General features: G+C 46.7%; 1 protein-coding gene across 4 annotated transcripts in view; it reads left to right on the top strand.

Annotated features, from left to right (window-relative positions):
- HPCAL1 (hippocalcin like 1) overlaps nt 1-24,619 on the top strand; it is a 190,488-nt gene that overhangs the window by 57,952 nt on the left and 107,917 nt on the right. Inside the window, exon 1 of one of the 4 annotated variants that reach the window (XR_012902518.1) lies at nt 16,593-17,072. The exons of 1 other annotated variant lie outside the window; for it this stretch is intronic. The gene's annotated coding sequence lies outside the window, so the exon portion shown is untranslated. Of the gene's footprint in view, nt 1-16,592; nt 17,073-24,619 lie in introns of those variants that run through there. 2 more of the 4 variants (XM_075923504.1, XM_075923503.1) reach the window with 2 other exon arrangements.

Genomic DNA, 24,619 nt, shown 5'->3' with positions numbered 1-24,619 from the left:
TCAAGCCCAGAAACTTCATGCCAAAACTTATCTGAGAACATTAAATAACTTTTGTGCCTGCGATAGTTATTGACACATATGTACGTTATAAAATCAGTGTGCAGACCCCTGCAATAAACAGGTAGAGAAAGAAGAAGTTAAAGATGAAAAATGCATTTTGAATCTATAATTTCTTTGCCTTTGTCAGCTTTATTCAGTCTTACATTTTTGGATGTATGCACTTGATCCTCTGTTCTCCAAGAAAAATAATTTTATGCAGTCACTTTTCCTTATTTCTGCTTTAATTTTTTTTCTTTCATTGATCTAAATAGGGATACAAAATACGTGTTCTTATATGTAAATACACATTATGGCTTTTGTTGTTCATATGCTTAGTCACACATAGATACTGTGGTACTCCTGGGGCAACCTTAATACCATCATAGAAACTGAAGTGCACATTTTTTTTCCTCTGCCCAGCTGTGCAAGCTCACATCTGGCATTTTCAGGCTTGTTGCCAATCACCACAATACTGTGACGGTTCTTAGAATTCGCTCTTCCTTGCAGGGGGAGAGCAGCACCACCCAGGCTTCTGCTAACTGAAAGAAGAACAACCACACAGGAACAGTGTATTGCCACTGCTTGTTATAGTTTTGTAATAAACATCAGTCTTGTGTTATCAATACAGACACAAGCATAGCAAGAAGTGGGAGTGCTGGGAGGAGAAGAGCACACTAAATTGCATTTAAGAAAATGCGTAGTTCACATTATCTGCCACATGCACATTTTACTTCTTGCTTTCTATGTATTCAAAACTAGAGAGAAAGCGAGACAGAGAATGAGAGAAAAAGATTCTGAAGGGAAATAGAAGAAATCCCTTTCTCCTAGTTCATTTAAAGCTAGACCAGACAACACACTAGAAAATATTGCAAGAATAAGTCTTGCTTTGGCAGGAGAATGGATTTAGATGACATTGTAGATCTATGGTGCAGACAATGGGCAAAATAAACATGCATTTATTTCAATGGTAAACAAGATACTAGTGATAAGTAACAGCGTGGATTTGTAATGAGCAAACCAGGTCAAATCAGTCTGATAGCTTTCTTTGATAGGATAATAAGCCTCATGGATAAGGGGTAAATGGTGGATGTGGTATACCTAGACTTTAGGAAAGCATTTGATATTGTCTTGCATGATCTTTTTATAAATAAATAAGAGGAATACAACATAGTCAGGGCTACTATAAGCCATGAGTCAATAATGTGACACTGTTGCAAAAAAAAACCAATCATTATTCTTAGATAGGGTTGCCAGATGGCTGAAACAAAAATACCAAACACCCCTCCTCCCCCAAAAAAAAAACCATCAGGAAAAAATGTTGTTGAAGGGAAAAAAAAAGGGAGGAGACCAAGGGAACGGTGCTGGCCGGGAAGGGGGGGGGCCTGGAAACAGCTAATGGGGGGTGCAACGGGGCTGGCTGGGGGAGATGAGGGGGCCAATGGGAAGCAGGGCTGGTCGTGGGGGGGGGTGGAACGGGGCTGGCTGCAGGATATCGGGGAGGGGGGACCGGCTGGGAGGGGGCGGGGCTGGCCAGGAGTAAGGGGGGGTGGGAAGCAGAGCTGGGGGGGGGGGGCGCAGTGGCGCTGGCTGGGGGAGATCAGGAAGAGGAACGGGCCGGCAGGAAGCAGCGCTGGGGAGGGTACAGGGGGGCTGGCCGGGGAAGATCAGGAGGGGAAGTGAGAGAGAACCGGCCAGCCAGGAAGGGGGCGGGGGGATTGACCCGGGCACTTGCTGCCTGTCCCGCGCAGGCTCCTGGTGACGCACGAGTGAGGAGGGGGCTTCCCCTCCTCCTCACACTCAACCGACTGAGGTCTCCTGGCAACAATCGCGGCCCCGCCTCCCAACTGGGACTCCCAGCCACTCTCGCCCTTGCCCATGCCAGGCTTCCATCTGGTGCGCAGCTGGAAAAATCAGAAAATACCAGACATTGCACATATCCAGTATTTTCTGACTTTTTTACCAGACAGAGCGTGCAAATACCGGACTGTCCAGTACAATACCAGACACCTGGCAACCCTATTCTTGGATGCATTAACAGGAATGTTGTAAGCAAGACATGAGAAGTAATTTTTCAGTTCTACTTTGAGCTGGTTAGGCCTCAACTGTAATATTGTATCCAGTTCTGGGCACCACATTGCAAAAAACGTGTGGAGAAATTGGAGAAGGTCCAAAGAAAAGCAACAAAAATGATTAAAGATCTAGAAAACATGACCTACGAAGGAAGACTGAAAGAATTGGATTCAGGAGTGGCCTAAGGCTGGCTGCAGCAGCTGGCATCCTACGTGGGGCGGCGCAATCGCCGCCCCTGCCTGCACGGCCATCAATGGCCATGACATCACCATGGGGCGCCTGCACGGCCATCAATGGCCATGACATCATCATCAGGCGCCCGGGGCAGCAGCAACCAAGGCAACTACCTAGCTTGCCTAGGCTCATGGGCTGCCCTAATTGGGTTTCATAGAATCATAGAATCATAGGACTGGAAGGGACCTCAAGAGATCATCGAGTCCAGCCCCCCGTCCTCAAGGCAGGACCAAGCTCCACCTACACCATCCCTGACAGATGTCTATCTAACCTGTTCTTAAATATCTCCAGAGAGGGAGATTCCACCACCTCCCTTGGCAATTTATTCCAATATTTGACCACCCTGACAGTTAGGAATTTTTTCCTGATGTCCAATCTAAACCTCCCCTGCTGCACTTTAAGCCCATTACTCCTTGTCCTGTCCACAGAAACCAAGAGGAACAAATTTTCTCCTTCCTCCTTGTGACACCCTTTTAGGTTTATTTAGTTTGAAAAGAGAAGACTGAGAGGAGACATGATAGCAGTTTTCAAGTATCTAAAAGGGTGTTACAAGGAGGAGGGAGAAAAATTATTCTCCTTAACCTCTGATGATAGGACAAGAAGCAATGGGTTTAAATTGTAGCAAGGGAGGCTTAGGTTAGACATAAGGAAAAACTTTCTAACTGTCAGGGTAGTTAAGCATTGGAATAAATTGCCTAGGGAGGTTGTAGAATCTTCATCACTGGAGATATTTAGGAGTAGGTTAGTTAAACATCTGTCAGAGATGATCTAGATGGTGTTTGGTCCTGCTGTGAGTGCTGGGGACTGGATTTGACGACCTCTTAAAGTCCCTTCCAGTTCTAGTATTCTAGTATTCTATTATTCTTCCCACTGAAGTGCCGCAAATTGCTTACACTGTAGCTGGCAACAACTTGAGCAGCTGGCATTTCTCAGGTGTGTTTGCTTTCTGTGCCCAGGCTGGCACAGCAAAGGATTAGAGCACCGATGTGCTGAACTGCCACAGACAAAGATTTAATCATTAGCATCTGAGAACAGGCATGGAAGAAAATAGTCCTGTTTACATCAGCTGGCCTTAGATTTCCCAAAACATTGCCATAAAAGACAAATGCTTCTGATTTTACTACTGTAATTCATTTGAAACCCCCTCCAGTGACTTTTGGCACGAGATTTGAAAAACAAAATTAAAGCCGGATGAAAAAATAATTACAAGGTTTCTTCAGTTACCACTTTGTTCATTTTAAGAAGTGATGGCATACTGATTTACGTAGGTGCTATTTTAACTGCCCTACACACCGCACATGAAAGACTTAGGCTCCTTTCCTGCACACTATTTCGTGCAGGTGGATTTCTCCACATAGTTGTCATCACCAACTATTCTGCAACTCTGGGTACTGTAACAGGGTCAGAAAGCTAGATTAGAGGGGGAGAGAGGCAGCTCTAAAAAGCAGACATGGCCCTGACTCATTAGGAAAGGGTCACTTCAGGACAGCCAGGCACAGCTAACCTGGAGTTATCATGGGCTGAGTGGGAGCAGCAGAGATGGGGCTGCTATAAGTCAATTAGGGCCAGCAGATCTCACTTTAGCTGCCATGGGTCCTTTTAAAAAGCCTTCCCTGATGGAGGGAAGGGGTAGAGAGTGGGAAAGGAGGTTGAAGTAAAGCAGAGCCTAGTCCAGCAAAGAGAGAATCAGCAAGACAGAGAAGGGAAATGAAACAGTGTTGCTAGAGATGGCAAGGAGGGGGAGGGCGGAGGAACTCTGACAAGGAATGTCTGGGCTCCCTTCCCCCAGGTAGCCTGAGAGCCCAGCTGGTAGCTGGGGAGAACTGTTTACCCAGCGCAGGCTGACCAGGGAGGCATCCACCCCAGTGACCTTTTAGCTAAGGGACTCAGGCCCCCAGCAAGAGCAAGCAGGACCCATGCCTCATAACCTAGACTGCAAGGCTATGAACTGAACAGGGGCCCAGGAGTGGGACTGACCCTGCCACAGTACCTTAAAGGCTATGCTGCTGTGCCTCCCAGCCTGGATATCACCAGCATGCAGACATGCATGCAGGCTGCCTACTGACTTCCACTGCCCTGTTTGTCTTCACACCAAGGTCTCCCAGTCTCAAAACTGTCTCCTTGCAGGGTCCCACCCTCTTCCACTTAAGTGTGCTGCTCCTTTAAAGACATAGGATTAGCAGCTTGTTATCTTGGCTTGTGTCAACAGTCACTTCACTTCAGTCACAGCATGGGTTGGTTTAGATAAAAAAAATAAAGCACATTTATGTGGTCTAAAAGGTGGGATAGACATGGTTACACACAGAATGACCGACCAGCTGTCCTGTTTTTAAAGGGATGGTCCCGTATTTAAGCCCTCCTGCAGGTGTCCCTAATTTTTTAAAAAAATGGGCTGATTGTCCCGTATTTCCTGCCTCTCCCCTCCCATCAATACTGGTGGGTCCTGCTGCTGGCCCGATCCTTGCTCACCAGCCACCCGCCTACCAGTGGTTAGTAAAGGGTCCAGTGGCTGATGATGGGGGTGAGTGGGCAAGGCTGGTGGTTGGGCACAGCTGTAGGGTGCAGGGCCAGATTTTTCCCCTTCTGGCCCATCGGTGCAGTCCCTGCTGTAGTACCTCCTTTCAGCCAGAAGACTCCCTCCTTAGCCCCCTGCCCTGTTTCCAGCCAGTATTGGCTGTTTGCTGCAATGGCTAGTGAGTGTGGGCAGGCGGTGGCTGGTTGTGTGTTGTCTCTAATGTACACCCATTGGCCCTTTATGTGCTCCCCTCTCACTGTCCTCTCCCTGCTCTGCCCTTTCAGCTCCCAGCTCCCCTGCTCTACCTTGGGGTGTGTCCCACTTCCAGCACTGTGTGGAGAACCAGACTGTGGTCAGTCATTCAGCTCATCAGCAACCTGACTGGTAGGCTCCTTCTCCCCGCTCCTCCCTGACACACACACACTGCCTCTGGCTGGGCTGGCACCTAGGGAAAGCTCAAGACACTACAGCCCAGGGTGCTGGCGGGAGGAGCCAAGCCCTGCATGTTCCAAAGCCCCACACAGCACTGGCCTGGGAAAGCTTCTCCTCCCCTCAGCTAAGCACTAGTGGTAGGGAGGAAGCAATTCCCAGCCTGTTTGTGCCTTGACCCTTCAGGATCTGCAATAGCCCCCCAGTCAGGGGCCCTTAGGACCCTCTTCACACACTGCCCCTGCCCTAGGTCCTGCCCCTAGGTGTGTGGGCTGCTCTGTTCCCTAGGCACCATCCCCGGCTGAGCCACCTCTCTGCTGGGTTTGCTGAAGCCCCTACAGTCAGGTTCCTTGGGCCCTGGTGCTCAATGCATTCATAGGGCTTAACCTCTTCCTGCCCGTGCTATAGCCAGGGACAGGAGGTGGCTGGGTTATGTGATTGGCCAGCAGCAGCTTGGAGCTTTTAGCTGCCCTTTTGACTCTGTGTGGGCAGGAAGGGACAAGCTGCTTCCAGCCACAGGGGAGTGAGATGGAAGATGGAGGGAGAAGTAGGACAGAAGAGATGACCTCTCCAATACACAAGCCATGTTATCCCTACCCTCTCCACCCCCACATGCTGGTGGCTGGAAGCTGCTCCCATCCCTTCCCTACTGCACAGTGCTAAAAGACTGCTGCTGGCTATGGTCTGGTGTGAACCCCAACAGAAATCTTGGGAGAGGGGCCTGTGATCCTCCATGCCCCCCACATGTTGCCTTGAGAAGATGTAGCACCAGGTACCAGAGAGGCAGGTCCATCCCAGGGGCACAACCAGGGGAGCACTGGGCAGGGAAGGTTATGTCAGGTCAGTCAGTCACCTCCATTCCATGTGAGAGAGGTGTATGGGCGTGTGTGTCACTTCTCCACATGCAAACCTTAAAGATAAGGAGATAAGTAAAAAGACTCCAACTATGCAATATTTTGACAGGGGCTCAGGCACCTTGATGTTAATGTAAATGTTTTTACGGCATAGTTCTGATTGGTTGCTATTGAACTCACTCGAGTATGAGTAATTTTACCAGGTCTCACATATTCAGCAGGGGGAAATATGGTGCTTGCTGTCAGCCAGCTAGAAGGAGAGATCTGCCCTGGGGGTGGGTGTGCTCACTCCAATTTGTTTAGCTCTGCAAGATAATTAACTGTTAACTGTTGATATGTAAACACAGCTCATGCCAGGAGGGGGAAGGAATCCGAGGTGTGGCTATGTAAATCCAATTCAGCCAGGGCTGATGGAGGATCCGTGTTGGAATGGAATGTGGTGTATTGTAACTAATTTGGGGCTGTTGTGGGGGTCACAAATCATGCTACCCCTAAATGTGGAACTGTAAAATATGATACCAGTGCTTGCAGGAGAGACACCATCCTTGTAAGCCATCTCAAAGGAACAAGCCTCCCCCCAGCCAAAGTTGAGTGAACTGAGTTGGGGGGGCGGGAAAGGGTTTGAGAGCTGAGTCAGCCCGTTTCATGCCTGCAGGTATGAGCTGTAAGACTGGCTCAACCTGCCCCTTTCCCCCTGGTTTTAAGGACAGTCCTAAAGCAGACTCCATGAGGAGTCTTTTTGCTAGGCCAGTGGAAACTGGAATCTTTTGCCAGCTTAGGTGGTGGCTAAAGAGTTGAAATCACCAGCTGGGCTATGTCTACACTGGCAGGTTATTGTGCAAGAACAGCTGTTCTTCCAGAAAGTGTCCACACTGCCCACCCGCTCTTGCGGAAGAAGATTTACAGTGTGGCGTGGTAAGAGTGGGCTTCTTGTGCAAGAGCTACGCTCTTTTTTAACAGGTGTAAGCCCTCTAGTGCAGGAGGTCTTGAGCAAGAGGGCAGTGTGGATGCTCAACAGGGATTTCTTGCGCAAGAAACCCTTATGGCTAAAATGGCCAGCAGAGCTGTCTTGTGGACATGGCAGTGTGGACATTTTCTTGCGCAAGAAGCCACCAGTGTAGACATAGCCCATGGCTGTGTCTACATTGGCCACTTTTGCGCAAAAACTTGCTGCCTGTCTACACTGGCTGCAAGTTCTTGCGCAAGAACACTGATGTTCTAATGTAAGAAATCAGTGTTTCTTGTGCAAGAACTATGACACTCCCGCTCAGGAATAAGTCCTCTTGTGCAACTGTTCTTGTGCAAGAGGCCAGTGTAGACAGGCAACATGAATTTCTTGCGCTAGAAAGCCCGATGTTTAAAATGGCCATCGGAGCTTTCTTGCGCAAGAGAGCATCTACACTGGCACAGATGCTTTTGCGCAAAAGCACATCTCTTGCACAAAAACACATGCCAGTGTAGACGCTCTCTTGCGCAAATACTCGAATGCAAAAACTTGCCACACTTCCTTCTGTGCTGCTGGTGGTGGTGGCACTGACTTCAAATCTGGGCTCCTCTCTCTAGCTGCTCTGCTGGGAAGGGAGAGATGCCATCAGCAGCGGTAGAGAAGGAAGGGCAGCAATACAATACCACACCACTCTTCCGTCTGTGCTGCTGCTGTCAGTGGCACTGCCCTCTGAGCTGGGCACCTCTCCAAAGGCCATTGCTCTCTGGCTACGCAGCTCAAAAGGCAGCCCCCTTACCAGCAACAATACAGAAGGAAAGGTGTCACGAACATACCTTCTGTGCTGCTGTTGGGGGCTGGCTGCCCTCTGTGATTGGTGCCTGCACTCACTTGCTGCCCAGCAGTGGGATAGAAGGAAGGAGGCAATACCATGCCATGCCACCCTTTTTTCTCCACTGCTGCTGGTGTTGGTGCTGCCTTTTCAGCGGCCCAGATTAGAAGATAGAGCTGCCAGGAATGGCACAGAAAGAATGGAGGCAATACCATACCATGCCACCCTTCTTCTGTGCTGCTGCTGGCAGCAGTGTTGCCATCAAAGCTGGGCACCTCACCAGTGGCCGTTGTTCTGTGGCCACCCAGCTCAGAAGGCAGCCCCTCCACCACCAGCAGTGCAGAAGGAAAGGTGACAATGCCATACCACCCTTTCTTCTGCAATGCCACTGGCAGTTGGATTGTCATCTAGGTTAGGCACTTGACTAATTGCCACCACTTCCAGGCCATGCCCCTTAAAAGGCAGTACCACTGCCAGCAGTCTTTCCAGCTGCCCAGATTAGCAGATAGAGCTGCCACCAGCAGCGGTGCAGAAGGAAGGACAGCCATGCTACCAAATGCCACCCTTTGCACTGCGCTGCTGCTGGTGGCCGTGCTGACTTTTGAGGCAGGTACCTGCTGCTCTGTGGCATCCCAGTTTGGAATTCAGCACTGCCCCATTCTGTTCTTGGGACTGTCAGAGGGTTTGTTCTATTGACCTCCTCTCCCCTTGCTGGAGGGGTGGGAGCTATCCCTGGATGGCTCTCTAGAAGGCTGCTGATTAGAGTTCCTTTCTCCAGCATGCTCGCCCCTCTTTAGCCACCCTGCCAGTCTGCTTCCCAGCCCTTTGATCCTCCCAGCTGCTGCCAGCCTGCCAATCAGTGCCTGGATTAACCCTTTGGTTTCTGAGCTGGGTTCAGGAACATACACCCCGGCTACGTCTACACTGGCACCCTTTTCCGGAAATGCTTAAAACGGAACAGTTTTCCATTATAAGTATTTCCTGAAAAAGCGCGTCTACATTGGCAGGATGCTTTTCCGGAAAAGCGTCCGTGGCCAGTGTAGATGCGTTTTTCCGGAAAAAAGCCCCAATCGTCATTTTCACGATTGAGGATTTTTTGCGGAAAAGACTACTGTGTTGTCGACACTGGCCCTTTTCCGGAACAGTTTTTCTGGAAAAGGACTTTTGCCCGAATGGAAGCAGCATAGTTTTTCCGGAAAAACACTGACAATTTTACAGTAGATCGTCATTGCTTTTCCGGAAAAGCAAGCAGCCAGTGTAGACAGCTGCTTTTCCAGAATAAGTGGCCCAGTGTAGACACAGCCCCCATGATAAGCTCCCTTTGAAACTCCTGCTCCAACTGGAGCAGGTTCTGCAGGGGCGATGGGGCAGGATCCCAGTGGCTCAGGCCTGCTTTCTAAACCCTTTTGGCCCCATGAGGGGTTACTTACCCCCATCACAGACACCTCAAAAGGTGCAGTCCCAGCAGAGCCTCGGGCACCTGGCGACAGGATCAGATGGAGTGGAACTGGTGCATCACTGTGGCTGAGATGCCCTCTGGTCTCAAGAGAACAAGGGTCTGTCAGAGACTCAGTTGTCCCCAGGAATCAGGGAGGATCAGTGGGAACCCCCTGGGATGGACTCGTCTTCCTTCAGTGCCAGACATTTCCCACCCCATTGCAGGAGGATTTCCTGCCTCCTTTCTCGCCATCTCCCTATGACAGCTGTTCGTTAGCAACTTCTCTTTGGCAGATCTTTCTGTCTGGCTTTGGTCTCATTGGGGTGTACCTCTGGCCCATAGAATAGCAGAGCTCCCTACAGTAGGTGGAGTATCCTTGGTGCCTGGAGAGGGGGGCATTGATCCTTAATTGAGCAAGGGGAGAAGGAGAGAGAGAGGGACTCTTTCTCCAGCAAGGGGTCAATATAAGAGGATTTGGTGAGTTTCAGTAGGGCTCCCGTTACCCAATGGGGGACAGTCTCAGAGGAGAGGTGGATCATTTCTTCAGGGGCTCCATTGCCTGGCTTCTGTCAGTGTCATTTTTCTACTGGGTCCCATTACCAAGCTTGGGGTACATTAGTAGGAGCACTTCTAGCAGATCTAGGGAGGTGATTATTCCTTTTTATTTGGCAGTGGTGAGGCCACATCTGGAGTACTGCGTCCAGTTCTGCACCCCCAGTTACAGAAAGGACGTGAACACATTGGAGAAAGTCCAGTGGAAGGAATCAAAAATGATTAAGGGGCTGGAGCACATGACTTATGAGGAGAAGCTGAGGGATTTTGGCTTATTTAGTCTACAGAAGAGAAGAATGAGGACAGTGATGACAGATGACATAACAAGGAGCCAGGGTTTCTAGTTGCAGTGGGGGAGGTGTAGGATAGATATCAGGACAAACTATTTCACTAGGAGGGTGGCTATGCACTGGAATGGGATACCTAGAAGGGGTGTGGAATCTCCATCCCTAGAGATTTTTAAGTCCTGGATTGACAAAGCCCTGGCTGGGATGATTTTGTTGGAATTGGTCCTACTTTTAACAGGGGGTTGGACTCAATGACCTCCTGCAGTCACTTCCTATCCTATAAGTCTATGATCTGTTTCACTGTTCTTTTTTTTTTTTTTTTTTTTTTTTTTTTTGTATATTTTTAAAAGCAACTGTTTAAGGCTAATGTTTAAGCCCATTTGGAAAAACCAGAGTTTATATGAACACATACTGCTAAATTATAGTCAAGCCCAGTACTACTAGAAAAGCTCATCGGTGGTAGGCAAATTGCTGTAATGTGTAGTGAGTCATTTAAAAGGTATCTATCCCTTTAATATCCTGAGTTAGTCATTCCTAAACATAGGCGAACAGGTAATGCTATCACTTTTATTAACTGGAGTCTTAATACTGTTACTGAAGTACAGGTAATTACAGTGGATGTTTCAGGAGTAGTAATAACTGTACATTGCATCTCTCTTATACACATACAAATATTTTAATTTTCATATAAACATTTGGTTTGAACAATGTATGAACTTGCTTCTGTTGCCAGATGCTTATCAAATTCAATATATTCTTTGTAGAAGATAGATAATTTAGCCTGTAAGAAGAAGAAAATCAAAATAAAGATGATATACAAAAGCAGTTAAAGCACTTTGGTTTGTGTATTGTACCACACCAATATATATGAATATTAAGGATGCAGTTAATGCAGGTATGTCATTTAAAAATATTTAAGTAAGCTAAATACATCCAATGGGTCCAATTTAATAGGCAATAAGATCTTGTAATAGGATGCTCAAACTGGTACTTACACACATACAATATGAAAGCCATGCTTACCTATTGATCTTATTATTCGGATGCACAATTTGAATGTCTTAATAACATATGCACAATGAAATCAAATCTCCCATGCTCAAATGTCACAGAGAAGACAGGGGATAGAACTGAGGGAATAACTCATAACCAAGGGCTTAGTCCAGAAATGTAGTGTCCTTTTCTGTTGCAAATTGTCTGTTAGCAGTTAATAGCTTTCTCCAGTTTGTCCTCTATTCAAACTTGATCACAAAATGATTTTCTGTGAATATTCTCAAGAGCAATTTGTAAATACTCACAATGATCTGTAATTTAAGACTTGTGGTTATTTTTCACTGGATTTATAGGTTACATGGCTTTGTTTCTGTTCCCTATCTGGTAGGCCATAACTTTTAGAAAAACGGTTTGGGTGTAAAATAATTGCAGGGGCAGCCCGTCCATATAGGTGAACTAAGCGGTCGCGTAGGGCGCCAAGTTAAATGGTACACCAAATGGTAGTGCAATATCATTGAGGGGTTTGGGCAATGATTGCATGGTTCACCTAAGGTGCCAGTTTCTGGCAGCTAGTCTAGGACCGCCCCTGAATAATTGTGTTTATGTTCTCAACACTGGCTTTCCCTAATATTAATTTAATCCATTGCTGCTATGAATGTTCATTCACTGGGTTAATTGTAGGATGCAAACACAAAAGGGTACCAACATAAGCAAAATGCTCAAATATTCATTTAGAACTAATGCTCATGATTTGTATTGTTTTGAAGTAATTCCTACTTGTAGAGGGGATTAAGGTCTATGCAGGGACTGTATCTCCTTGGAAAACTGTTTATTGAATGCTGTCATGTTTGGTGCAGTGGAATACATAGAAGACCAGCTGATTCCTGTCTCAGGGTGCTTGCTGTCTAAGATCCTGATCCTACAATCAGATGTGTGTGGTTGGATCCTTGCAGAGTATGTTACATGAATCCAAATCCAGGATCAGGGCCTGCATTCCATAGGCAAAGAAAATATACTTCTTTCTGCCGTTCCCATTTTGAGTCAGTTGGTCAAACTATCAAACTATCATTGTCAAAATTATCATGGTTAGTTTGGTGAAAACATCTGTTCAATATGCAGCAGCAGGAAAAAGGTACATAATAAGACAGAAAACATCATAATACCCCTATATAAATCCATGGTATCTTGAATACTGGGAAATATTATGATCACCAAACCACAAAAAGATACATTAGAATTGGAAAAAGCACAGAGAAGGGTAACAAAAATGATTAGGGGGTATGGAACAACTTTCATCTGAGATTTAAAAATATTAGGACTGTTCATCTTAGAAGATAAATGTCTAAGGGGCTGGGGGGATGAGATAAGTCTATTAAATTGTGAATGGTGTGGAGAAAGTGAATAAAGAAGTGTTATTTATTCTTTTATATAACATGGAGAAGTCACACAATGAAATTAACAGGCAGCAGGTTTAAAACAAACAGAGAACTACTTCTTCCCACAATGGATAGTCCATGGAATTAATTGTCAGGGGATATGTGAAAGCCAAAAGTATAAGGTTAAAAAATAATTAGATACATTAATGGAGGCTAGGTCCATCAGGTCTCTTAGCCAAGATGCTCAGGGATGCAGTCACATGCTTCAGGTGTTCCTAAGCATCTGACTGCCAGAAGCTGAGACTGGATGACCAGGTCAGAGATGCCTCTTTTGTTTGTCCCTTCTGAAGCATCTGGCACTGGCCACCAACAAAAGACAGAATACTAGGTTAACAGGATCATTGTTCTGACCCAATATGGCCATTCTTACCTCATGTTCTTAATTTAGGGAAGAGCTGACATAATATGTTAGGTTGCAAGTGACAGTGGGGTTTCCATTGTCAGGCATGGGTAGATTGGGCTGTCCTGAGAGCTATGAATATCTATGTGGCCTGGAGCACACATTTACATTGTTTATATACGTTGTGAGTTACAGGGTATTATGTCTGCCCATACTGCTGCTCCTTCCCTAGGTCAGCTGTTAGAAAAGCTGAATATTGAATCAACTGAAATCCCTTACACATGTGTTTAATCCTCTCCTAAGTAAGTGCAGGACTGGGCCCAGTGAAGTCAAATGGGACCACTTATGTGTGATCTTTCACATGAGGAATTAGGCTCCAAGCATAGGTTCTGACTCTGTGGGTGCTGGATAACCATGGGAAAAAATAGTGGCTGTTTAGCATCCACTAGAAGCCAGCTCTCCCCAAAACCTCCTGCCCATGATCAGCTGTGCCACAGCATTCAGGAGGTGCTGAGGAGAAATAGAGGAGTGAGAACAGGCTGCACCTGGGAGAGGGTGGAAGAGGCTGGGCGGGGCTGAGCAGAGACAGGAAGGGGTGGGATGGGTCAGAGCTGGAAGAGGCATTGGATGGGGACTTGAAGAAAGGGTGCTGGTGGGGGCAGAGCAGGGGCTTGAGCATCCTGGGGCTATGTCTATGCTGCGCTCTCTTGTGCAAGAAAATATGCAAATGATGTGAAGCAGTGAATATGCCTATTTGCATACTTAATGAGCTGTTATTTTTGCACAAGGGGCTTTTGTGCAAAAAGGAGCCATCTACATGGATCCTTTTTGCGCAAAAATCCCCTCTTGCGCAGGAGCCGTTCTGCCACTTTTTTTCAGGAACAACAGCTCTTGTGCAAGAGGGGGGTTTGCGCAAAAAGGAGCTATGTAGACATCTCCTTTTAGCGCAATAGCCCCTTGCACAAAAATGGTGGCTCATTAAGTATGCAAATGAGGGACAGCAATATTCACTGATTTTCCTCATTTGCATATTTTCTTGCACAAGAGAACACAGTATAGACATACTATTGTGCCCAGTGGAAGCTGGTGTTGGTGGCTCTGAGTATTAAAAGTAGAATGGGTTGTAATAGCTATAATTAAAGTTGCCAACAAATTTTGTTGCACTTTTCTGGTTTCAGTTGTCCCTAGATTTAACAGTTCAAACTAATAGTTTCATGCTTGCTTTCTTCCTGAGGTTGAATGTTTTTTAAAACTTTTAGCAAAATGAAAAGCAGAGAGGCTGGGAGTTAAAATAACAGTTGTAAAACTGCCTAAGACATGTTTCCAGCTCTTCCTTGAAGAACTCGAGTGCATGTCTGCTTTGGAACTTGCAGGTTGGCAGGAATCACGGAGGTATCTGAGTAAAACCCATCAGATTTAGCTGGGTTAATACCTTAGGCTATGTCTAGACTGCAAGCCTCTTTCGAAAGAGGCTCTTTCGAAAGATACTTTTGAAAGAGCCTCTTTCGAAAGAGAGCGTCTAGACTGCACGTTGAACTTTCGAAAAAGCGGCTTGCTTTTTCGAAAGAAAGCATCCAGTGAGTCTGGATGCTCTCTTTCGAAGAAGCCCTATTTACATTGAAGAACGCCTTCTTTCGAAAGAGGAACTTTCGAAAGAAGGCGTTCTTCCTTGTGAAATGAGGTTTACCGCCATTGAAAGAAAAGCCGCGTTCTTTCGATTTAATTTCGAAAGAACGCTGCTTGAGTCTGGACTCAGGGGAAGTTTTTCGGAAAAAGGCTACTTTTCCCAAAAAACCCCCTGAGTCTGGACACAGCCTTAGAAAATTGCCAGTTGTACATGCTCGGTAGAGGTTTTTAGAGACTTGCTGCTAAAATCTCCAAACATTCTATTGCCCTGAGCTTACTCAGTCCTTTTGAACTGCTACATACTAATTTCACTTGGCATGCTTCTAGCCTCAGTTAGCCTCCCAGTTCTGTGCCTACCCTACAGTGTTCCACATGGGCCTAACAGTCTCTTCTCCCTACCCTGACTGCAACACTGGAGAAGGTGTGGTATGCTAGTAGTGACCTTCACTAACACATGTTAATATATTTGGTTACTTCACAGGCCTTATTACAGTTTCAGCCCCTCTCTTAGGAGGCAAGTAAGTACTTCTAATTTTTGTCCCTACCCCAGAGCTTAAGAAGGTCCATAAAATCCACTAACTCCAGAACCCCAGAAAAGAAAATCTGGTCTATGGGAAACCCTGAACCTCAGTCTCCCCTTTCTCTTCCTCTCACCCCATGAGGCAGGGGCAGCAGAGAAGTGAGGTGTGTCAGATGGGGGCCACATCAGTAAGCTTTGGGAGGTTTTTTTTGTTGTTTTGTTTTTTAGATTCTCACTTGTGTGGCCCCTGATTATTTTGTCGGTCAGTGACCCCTGACCCAAAAAAGGTCCCCCACCCTTGCCATAAATAAAGAAAATATTAAAATATTTTGTGTTGGATATAATAGTTTACTTTATTTAAAATGAAGTTTGGTTAACTAATATGAGAAAGTTAAAATGCTTAATCTGTTTCATAATGTAAATTAAACCATTCTTACTAGCTGTAGCTAGTTCAGAAAATAAGGTCACCCATACACATCAGGGTAGTTCTCAATCCAGCCCCTTCTGGGTCAGCCTGTGGCCACTTCTGAAATTTGTGAAGTCTCTCCCTTCCAAAATTATTGCCCACCCCTGCTCTATGTGCATCTAGGGGGAAGTATTTGTACAACACCCTTGCTAGTTCCTGAAAGGGCCAGCGAATGAGCCTTAATTGCAAGAATAAAAAGGATGGGCTTTTGTATTCCAGGCTTTGGATCAGGGGTGGGGAACTTCAGGCCTGGGGGCTGGATGTAGCTCCTGGCTTGTCTGGATCTGGCCTCCAAAGCTCAGCTTCCCCCCCCCCCCCCAAAAAAAAACCAGGGGAGTTTCTGCTAGCATTCCAGTCCCCCTCCTAGGTACACAAAATCTCCAACCCCTTCTCCCCTCCCCAGGGTCTGGTGTGCAAGGGGAACGTGGGTGAGAGAGGGAATGTGGAATGTCTTTCTCCTTCTCAGTCTGGGGCCACTCAGGGAGGGTTTTGTTGTTGGTCTTTTTTGTGTCTCACTTGTGTGCAGCCTAGAACTGATTTTTCTGTGGGTCAGGGGTCCCTGACCCCACAAAAGTTCTCTGCCCGTAGTCTGGACTGAGCCCCAGAAGAGCTGGATTTTATTCTGGCCTAAGCCACCACCTTCTTGCGTGGTAATACACAAGGCAAGCGGCAGTGAACGGAGGGGCCACCTCGACCCTGGCCTTTGCTAACGTTTGAGGGCTCGATTCGCTGTTACTTCATGGCAGTTGCTCGCCTGTCACAGCAGGAGCCCCGAGCCCTGCTCGTGCGGAGCTGCAGAGCAGGGTGCTGCTCAGGTCGCTGCGGGGGGCTCGGTGCGCGGCTCTGCCCGCGGGGCAGCAGGCGGCGCGCAGCGGCGAGCTACTTTCCAGGACTTCTCCGCACTTCCTGCCCTGCTGCCAGGCGCGGGTGGCGGGCGGGAGAGACCAACGGGTTCCCGCCAGAGGAGGCCCCAGCGGCTCCGCAGCACCCCCCGCCGGCGGGCCGCTCCCTGCCTCCCGCCCTGCCCCCTCCGCTGCTCCCTGTCATAGGGGCGGGTGCGCGGGGCGGGCTCTGGGGCTGCCCCGACGGCTCACGGCGCCCCCGCCCCCTGCCCGCAGTTGGTCCGCTCCGGGAGCCAATAGACCGTCGGCGCCTCCGGGCTCGGGGTAGAGCCGCGCGGAGCTTGCGCCGCTGCAGCGCGGGGCGCAGCATGGGGCAGTGACCGCGCGGAGAGCGCCGCTCCGGCCCGCCCGCCCCTGCCAAGTTCGGGCTCGCCCGGGTCCCAGCGCGGCTGCCGCGCCCTGCCCTCCCGAGAGCCGCCGGCTCGTTTCCTCTTTCGCTCCTCGCTCGCCCGGCTTCCCGTCGCTGCTCTCCGCCAGCACAGCCGCCGCTCAGGGCACCGCGGCCGAGCAGCAGCGCCAGCAGCGAGCGGGTGCGGCGGGGGAGCGTCCCACCCAGCAGCCGGAGGGCGGCGAGGTCAGCCCAGCGCCAGGACCGGGTAAGGACGGTAGCGATCGCTGTGCCCCTTCGAGGTGCTGTTGCGGCAGCTTCGATGCTTGTTTTCTCTTTTCCTCTGGGGAGACGCCACCCTCCCCCCCGTTTCCCTTCCCAGGGGTGCGTGAGTTAATCGGCTCAGCGCCTACATTTGGGACTAGGGGAAACTTCACCGGGCTGAGCTGCCCTTTCGTACGGCCGGCGATTTTCAAATACATTTGGGTTCAACCCCCACCCCCACCCGATGCGGTCGGTGCCAGTTGTCAGTGGGGTGTGTGCGTGCATCGTACTCTCCCACCGGGGAATAGTGATAGAAATGTAGCCGTGTTAGTCTGGTGTGGCTGAAACACTGGTGTAGTTTCAGTCCCACGGAGAGGCTGAGACAAAGTGGGGAAGATGGGACTTTAAAGACTGTCCCACTCATTTCCTCCAGGGTGCAAAGTTGCAGTCTCTTTTCCTCGTTTGGTCTGTGTCTCTAGCAATCCTGGTGATCCTTCTTTTCAGTAGCTTCCTAACAACACTTGTGGTCTTTTGTTAAGTCTAGTAGGTCATAATTCATGGTGAGTTCACCAAAATGTTTCATTCTTTTTCGCCAGAACACTTCCTTGTTATCTACAATAGTCGTCTTCTCTTCTGCAGCATTGTTGTACAATGCAGATTTACTTTTTAATTCCTTCCCAGCCCTTCTGGTTTTCAAAGTTAAACCACTACTCTGACTATAGGTATGTGAAATGAGAAGCGCTGCTCTTTTCTCTGCCTATGTGTACACACATAGGTGCATACATATTTGTATGCAAGTGTTGGGGCTGTGTGTGGGAATTGTCTAATTTAGTAGAAAAATATGATTATAGTTATGCAGAAACCCCATGGCTCACCTTAATGGTAGTTAATCTTTTACCAGTCAGACTTACAAGTGCATAAACATTACCCTGTGTTTGAACAAACTGCTTAAAAACAGAGCTTCATACTTTCAACGCTATAAAATGCCTTTCTAGAAAAGTCTTCATTGTCTTTTAGTGGTGTTTTCAAAAGATCAGAAAAGACAAAAGCCAAGCTGTCTAGTGAGCTATAGGACTGTAGCTGAGATGCCCTAGATCTGAACAGTTACTTTTACACTTGCTGGTTCTATGCTTAAAAGGGGTTGGGGCAGTTTAAATTTGCTTAGAGCTGGCATTTGCTTAATGATCTGTAGAAAGAGTGAGTATTTTGAGGTTATTGTGAAATGTTGAGATTTACAAGAAATCATATTTAAAAAGTGACACTTTTTTTACCAAAAAATTTCCATACAAATAACTTTCACTCAGGAAAGGGTTATGCAATGCAGTGTGTGAAATGGAATCTTTTTGTCTTCAGATACTGCATATGCTCATCTGTGCCATTTAGTCACCACTAGATTTTTTTTTTTAAAGCCAGTTCTTTGTAAACATTCCTGGGTGTGACAAGTAAACTTTGACATGAGATCATAGTATAATGTACCTAGTTGCAAACAGAAATTTGGTTAACTATTATTCCTGTAACGGGGATGGAAACTGAGAATGCACTTTCTCCTCTTACTATTTAGGGTGTTTTCCAGTGGCTGTGAGCCACTCATATTTCTGCCTCGAATCCCCGTTGCCTAAAATGCAGGTATAGCGAGACCATGGAGAGTTGCAGTAAACCGTTATCGTGATAAAGCTGTCTTGCATAGTCATGCCAACACTGCTTCAATGCTTCCTGCTGTCATTGGCAAGTAAATCTGTGGGAACAATTAATCTGCTATGACTTTGAAGTGCCCTGCCCACTTTCCTTTGGGAACAGCTTTGACCACCTGATGCCAAGATGAACCACTAGCATATTGCTGGGACTTCTGAATGCTCTTTCTTATAGCAGGCTCCTTGGTGCATGTGAATGTTAGATATACTCTAATCTAGTGAGACATAAAGAAAAAGTATGATCATCCAAACCGCTCTTTCTTTGTGGTAAACTGCAGGGTACCACTTTCAGAATTAATAATACAGATTGCTTTGTGGCCCAAATTATATGAAAATTGGGATAGGACTTTTTTTTTTTTTGCAGGAGGAGGGCTAGAAATGGTAATATTTCAAATAGCCAATAATGCATTCGTTGTTTTGATATAAGTGCCTGTGGATTGTGCTGATGCTGAGGTTGTTGCTTTTCTGAGTGTATGATTGTTTCTTAAAACCTGACTTTAGGTCAGATTCAGTAATTCAGTCTGTCTTCCATTGCTGACTGCAAGAGAAACAAATTTTTGAAACTATTTAGGATCAGTTCTTTTCTGTAGTTTACATCAGAAAATATATACAGAAGTTAGATGGCATGGAGAAGAAACAGAGCTCAACTCATGTTAATTTCTGTTGGCAAAGGTAATTTATCTCCAGATCATGTTGACTATATTAATGAGGTAACATGCTGCATCAGGTACCTTTAGGTTGTCTGTGGTTGTAGGATTTCAGTTTGAGGAGCTGTTAGTTTTAACCTTAATGAACGTGAAATGTTTTAAATATCTGAAATTCCAGTTGCTACAATAATAACGTGCTGGTATTCTGAAGCTGAACAAATGTAGAAAGCTTATTTTATCTTTACTTTGCCAGTCTATTCTGAACAAAAGCTTTCACAAGCTTGTAGTGGTGTGATAACCCTGTAAACCAACTTGTTGATTTCTGCATGCTCTTGATTCTCCCAACTAGTATGTCTTCTGCTTATTGTCATGTTCTGCTTCACAGTTTGATAGCAAAGTATTTGTGTACTCTTAAAGAAAATACTGCATTCCAATATCTCCCTCCTCTCTGTCCCTGAATTTGCAGCTGAAAGAATGAGTGCTGAAATGAAGCGTATGAAGATCATGAGTCTCTAAAAAATCAGTATTCTTTAACCAGGAAATCTGTAGATTCAAATATACAATAAAAGTGCATTCTTTTGTACTTGAGAACTTCAGTGGTATCATATGGCACAAGTTTGAGGCTGAATTGCTTTTAAAAATCTGAGATGTGCTGTAATTCCTCTGGAGTGCACTGTCTGAGGTATATAATTGCTATCAAAAAGCATTATTTGTAATATAAGATGACTAGACCCATGCATTTTTAGGCATCTGAATTACCAACACAGAAATATTTATGTATGGCTTCTATCCTGTGACTGTCTTTTCCTAATATACATAGCTCTTGTCCCTTTTGTGTCTGATCCTTTCATCACCAAGCAGGAACCAAGTAGTTCGATGCATTCTTATTGCTAGTTCACGTTAGCCAAAGTACACTTCACTCTGCATCGCAGACATTTTCTTCAGGAAACATACCATTTGAAAACTGGTAGGCTCCCTACTGCTACCCTCGGTATTCTTGTATATATTTGAGTGATATGATACTTGAAAACTAGTCAACTCCAAAACATGAAGTAAATGCAGCCAGCCTCAGCTACTACACTTGCCTTTGAGGCCCCCTTCAGGTTTTATAATAGTAATTTTTAAAAGAGAGGTTTCTTGCCCCTGTTGTAGCATACTTGTACAGACAATCGAGCAGACTGAGTGTCATGGTGAAGTCACATAACTGAACAGACCTACGGCGAACAAGCCAGGAAAAATATCAGAGGGTAACCGTGTTAGTCTGAATCTGCAAAAACAATGAGAAGTCCTGTGGCACCTCATAGACTAACAGATTTATTGGAGCATAAGCTTTCATGAGCAAAGTGGGTCTTTGCCCATTAAAGCTTATGCCCCAGGAAAAATAGTTTAATATTTCAGTGCTAGTAATATGAACATCTTCAGAAAGAAGACTTTAAAATTGACAGTGTAAGTATCCAATAATATTGTTCAAAACATTTAGGTGGTGCAGCATAGATATTTAGAGGCTTTGAGACTGAATATTCAAAGTGTCAGATGACCTGGACCAGTTTGCTGTCTTTAAAGGCTATGCAGTTGTTTGAGAAGTCAGATTGCTTTTTGAGTAGTAGACTGCATACACCCAAATGCCAGTGCCACAGAAAGAAGAAACAAAACTTTACAAGATGATCAGTACACTAGTTCATTTGTTACAATACAAACACTGCCCAAAACAGCAACAAAATTGCAATCCAGGAACACTTCATTGTGAATATATTGGTGTGTGTTTAGTTCTAGTGATTAAGTTGGAGGCTGTTTGTAATTTATTGAAAATGCAAACATTACTTTTGACAGAGATTGATGTAGGTCAAGCTTAAGTTTAGGAAATGTATGTTGCTGTTGGCTGAAAGTTGGCAACTGTCTTATGCTAAGTCATTATAGAGCTGGCAGTGGCGGGGGTGGCAGGGAGGAAAAGAATGCCTTCTGGGGGCCCAAAGCCAAGTCAGTGTGGGTGTGATGTGAGTCTTTTTTTCCCCTGTTTTTAATCCACCTCAATGCTGAGCAGAAGAGCACATTGGTACAGAATAGATACCTTTGTTACTCTGTAGATTCTGTAAAGTTTATTGTGAATGGAATTCCTCTATTATTGGCCGTGTGCCAGTTATGTAGAGGGAAGAAAGATTGTAGTTTTACTGCTGATAGTCTCAACCTCATTTGGAGGGCGTCTGTTGCTTTCTCCTGTTTTGATTGGCTGTTCAGCAGAAAAAAAATATTTCCCAAAACTTACTGCTTTTTTTCTTCAGAACAAAGGTCATCTATCGGTGGCAGCAAAATGATCTGCTTTTTTTAAGAAGGTGGTATGAGTTGTGAAACTCGAGTGTTCGGTGCGTTTTTATGTGTGGGTTTATAACCACTTGGTTTTTACAAATGTAATTATTAAACCATTGTAGGATTTAGAAAATGTGAAATACCTTTTAGAAGCAACAGCTTCTGCATAAAGCAAATCCTGGGCTGGCTGGTGTTTTTCAAATGTGTGCAAAACATTGCTACACTTAAAACATAGAAGTGCTGCTGCAACAGACATTTGAAGTGAAAGTATGGCCATGGCATGCCATATAAGCCAGTAGTTCCCAACCTTTTTTTAAACCATGGACTGGCAAACTTTTGACAGACCAGCAACATCTTATTTGCATATTCATGATGGTAATTAATTTTAAGAGGTCACTTGTTGTTTTGCCTTGCATCTGTACACACACAATACATGTTATAATGGACCAGAGTTTACAGATCTCTACAACACTAAAAAAAATTACAAAAAGAGTTCCCCTCTGGCTGCTGGATGGGGCAGCCCCTCCCCTCAGGGTGATTGGTGCCTGCAGAGGGAGGGTGCAGGGAGGGTTACTCATAGGGGCACCCTATCCTGAATTTTTTGTCAGGAGCATAGGAGCTGGGGCCCTCAAGTGCTACCACCAGTCACCTAACCCCTCGCTCCTTGTCCCCCACTCCATGAGAGGGGGAAGCTGCCATTATATCTCCCCTGTCTCCTTCTGTACAACCCCTGCCCTATGTCTCTCCCTTCCCCAGCTAGGTTGCTCTTGCTCCCTTAGTCTCCCCTACCCGCATCCCCTTTCCCTCCTTGTGCCCCCCATCAGAGTTTTCCTCCATTGCACCTCTGCTCCCATCTGCCCAATAAGTCTCCCCAATCTTCCTTCAGTGCCTCCTGCACCCACCCTCCTCACGCATTCCTGTTTCCCCCTCACCCTTGTTATCTGCCTCCACCCCCTTCAGCTCTCTCCTGACCTCCCCCTGCCCCCAGGCTGTCTCCACCCTTCCCAGCAAACCATGGCAGCTGGCAGTAGCTTCCCTGGGTAGGGATCACGGCTAGCTCTGCTGGGAGCAGACCAGGGCCAAACCCTCCTCCTGTAGCCTGGGGGCTCTGAGGGTCCCGCTACTGGGTGAAGGGGAGAGGGTCTCTCTTACTTGCCCCCAAGCACTGGGAAGTGGCTGAGGGTGCCACCAGGAGAGAGGCTCCTGGGGAACAGCAGGACTAGCTCTGCTGGAGATTCCCGCTCCCGGCACTGCAGCCGGAGCCCAGCAGCAAACTTTTTCTGATGCCTGGCCTGACCCAGCGATTGCTGCTGGGTCCTAGCAAGCAACCCACCATCCTGCAGCACCTGCTCCTGGAGACCCTTCCACCCCTGGTCTTGGGCAGTGTGCCATTGCCCGGCAGCCAGCCGTTCATGGCTTGACACTGGTCCACCGACTGGCGGTTTGAACTACTAATATAAACCATTTAAATGAGGAGTGTGACTGAGCACTGGGAGCCAGTTAGCATTTTGCAGTGCTGCAATTTGTTTCACTCAAGGGGTGTGTGTGTGTGTGTGTTTTCACACCCCTGAGCCAGAAAGTTGCAGTGCAGTAAAGTTGCAGTGTAGACATGACCTTAGAGTCTAATCCTGTTTCATTAGGAGTTAATGGTCCTGAAAGAGAATAGGAGCAAGTTTTTAGAGCTATCTGTTGACTTTATTGTGATGCAAGAACCCTCAGACCTGATCTCTGAAGCATGTATTGTGAGCAAGAAAAAGTACTAATCATTCTTGAGACTTTTGGTTGGTGTCACAGTACTGTAAATTTCAGCCTTTCTTACAGATCAGTCACGATTACTAAGGGATATATTTCCTCTGAGACTTTTTAATATAATAAGAACATTCTTTGTACAAAGTACACATTTACACTTTTTTCCATTAAGATATAATCTAAGTTTTTTTTTTTTTTACTTTCCTAGTGCTGCAAATTCTCCTACATAAGGCCCCAGTTTTGCATCCTGATGTGTACAGGCAGAACCCCTGTGCTCCTGAGGAGCGCAGTTGACCTCAGTGGGACTTTTCATGGGGGTAAAGGTCTGCATTCCTAGCTCATATTGCAGAATCAACTCACAGCTATTCAGAGTGAAATTCATTGCAGAGTCACTGCCTCAGTCAGAGAAACCATGGAATCTGTTTTCAGTTTCTCACTGATGAGCCGGGAGAGGGAGTCCGTGTGGAAGCTGGCTGGGACTTCGGTGTGGCAAAGCAGGAATTGTTGGCCTAGGGAATGTTCTAAAGTAGGCTGAAGAATTGCCTGCACCAGTGCTGGGGTGGGAGGGGGTCAAAGTGGTTTGTTGCCTTTGGAGTTTTATTGCATCCATGCTCTTCCTGCCCTCTCAGAAGCAGTGACTGTTCCTCGCAGGTGGGCTTGGTGACTTTCGTCTCTTGGTTTCCTCCAGGCTGGGCCATTGTGGCACACACTGCTTAGGTTTGTCCTTCTAGATCTAGGGATGTTACTGTATAGCCATTTAAATGGTTTAACCGACAGGCCTATCGGTTAATCAGTTAATTCAAACTACTACAGGCACCTCCCCCTGCTGTTTTTATATCAGAGGCAACAAGTGGGGGAAAGCCAGCTCCCCACATGTGCTGGTTCCCACGAAGCTGCCTATCCTCTCCTTTCCCCCTCTCTTCCCCCCACTGCCTCCTACAGAGGTAGCAGTGCAGGGACGGACTGGAGCCAGCTTAAAAGCAGGGTCCCCATGACCAGGCCGGATCTTGTGGAGCTGCCTGCCTCCCGCCTCTGAGAGGCAGCAGCACTGATGGTGAGGGGGGCACGCAGGGAGCCATACATGTGAGAAGCTGGCTCCGTGAAACTGCCTGTCTCCTCCCTCCCTCCTCCCTTGCTGCCTCCCACACAAGCGGGAGACA

The sequence above is a fragment of the Pelodiscus sinensis genome, chromosome 3 (genome assembly GCF_049634645.1).
Source record: "Pelodiscus sinensis isolate JC-2024 chromosome 3, ASM4963464v1, whole genome shotgun sequence".
NCBI classification, from domain to species: domain Eukaryota; kingdom Metazoa; phylum Chordata; order Testudines; family Trionychidae; genus Pelodiscus; species Pelodiscus sinensis.
Note: the sequence above shows the minus strand (reverse complement) of the source record. Positions and strands in the feature narration are given on the sequence as shown.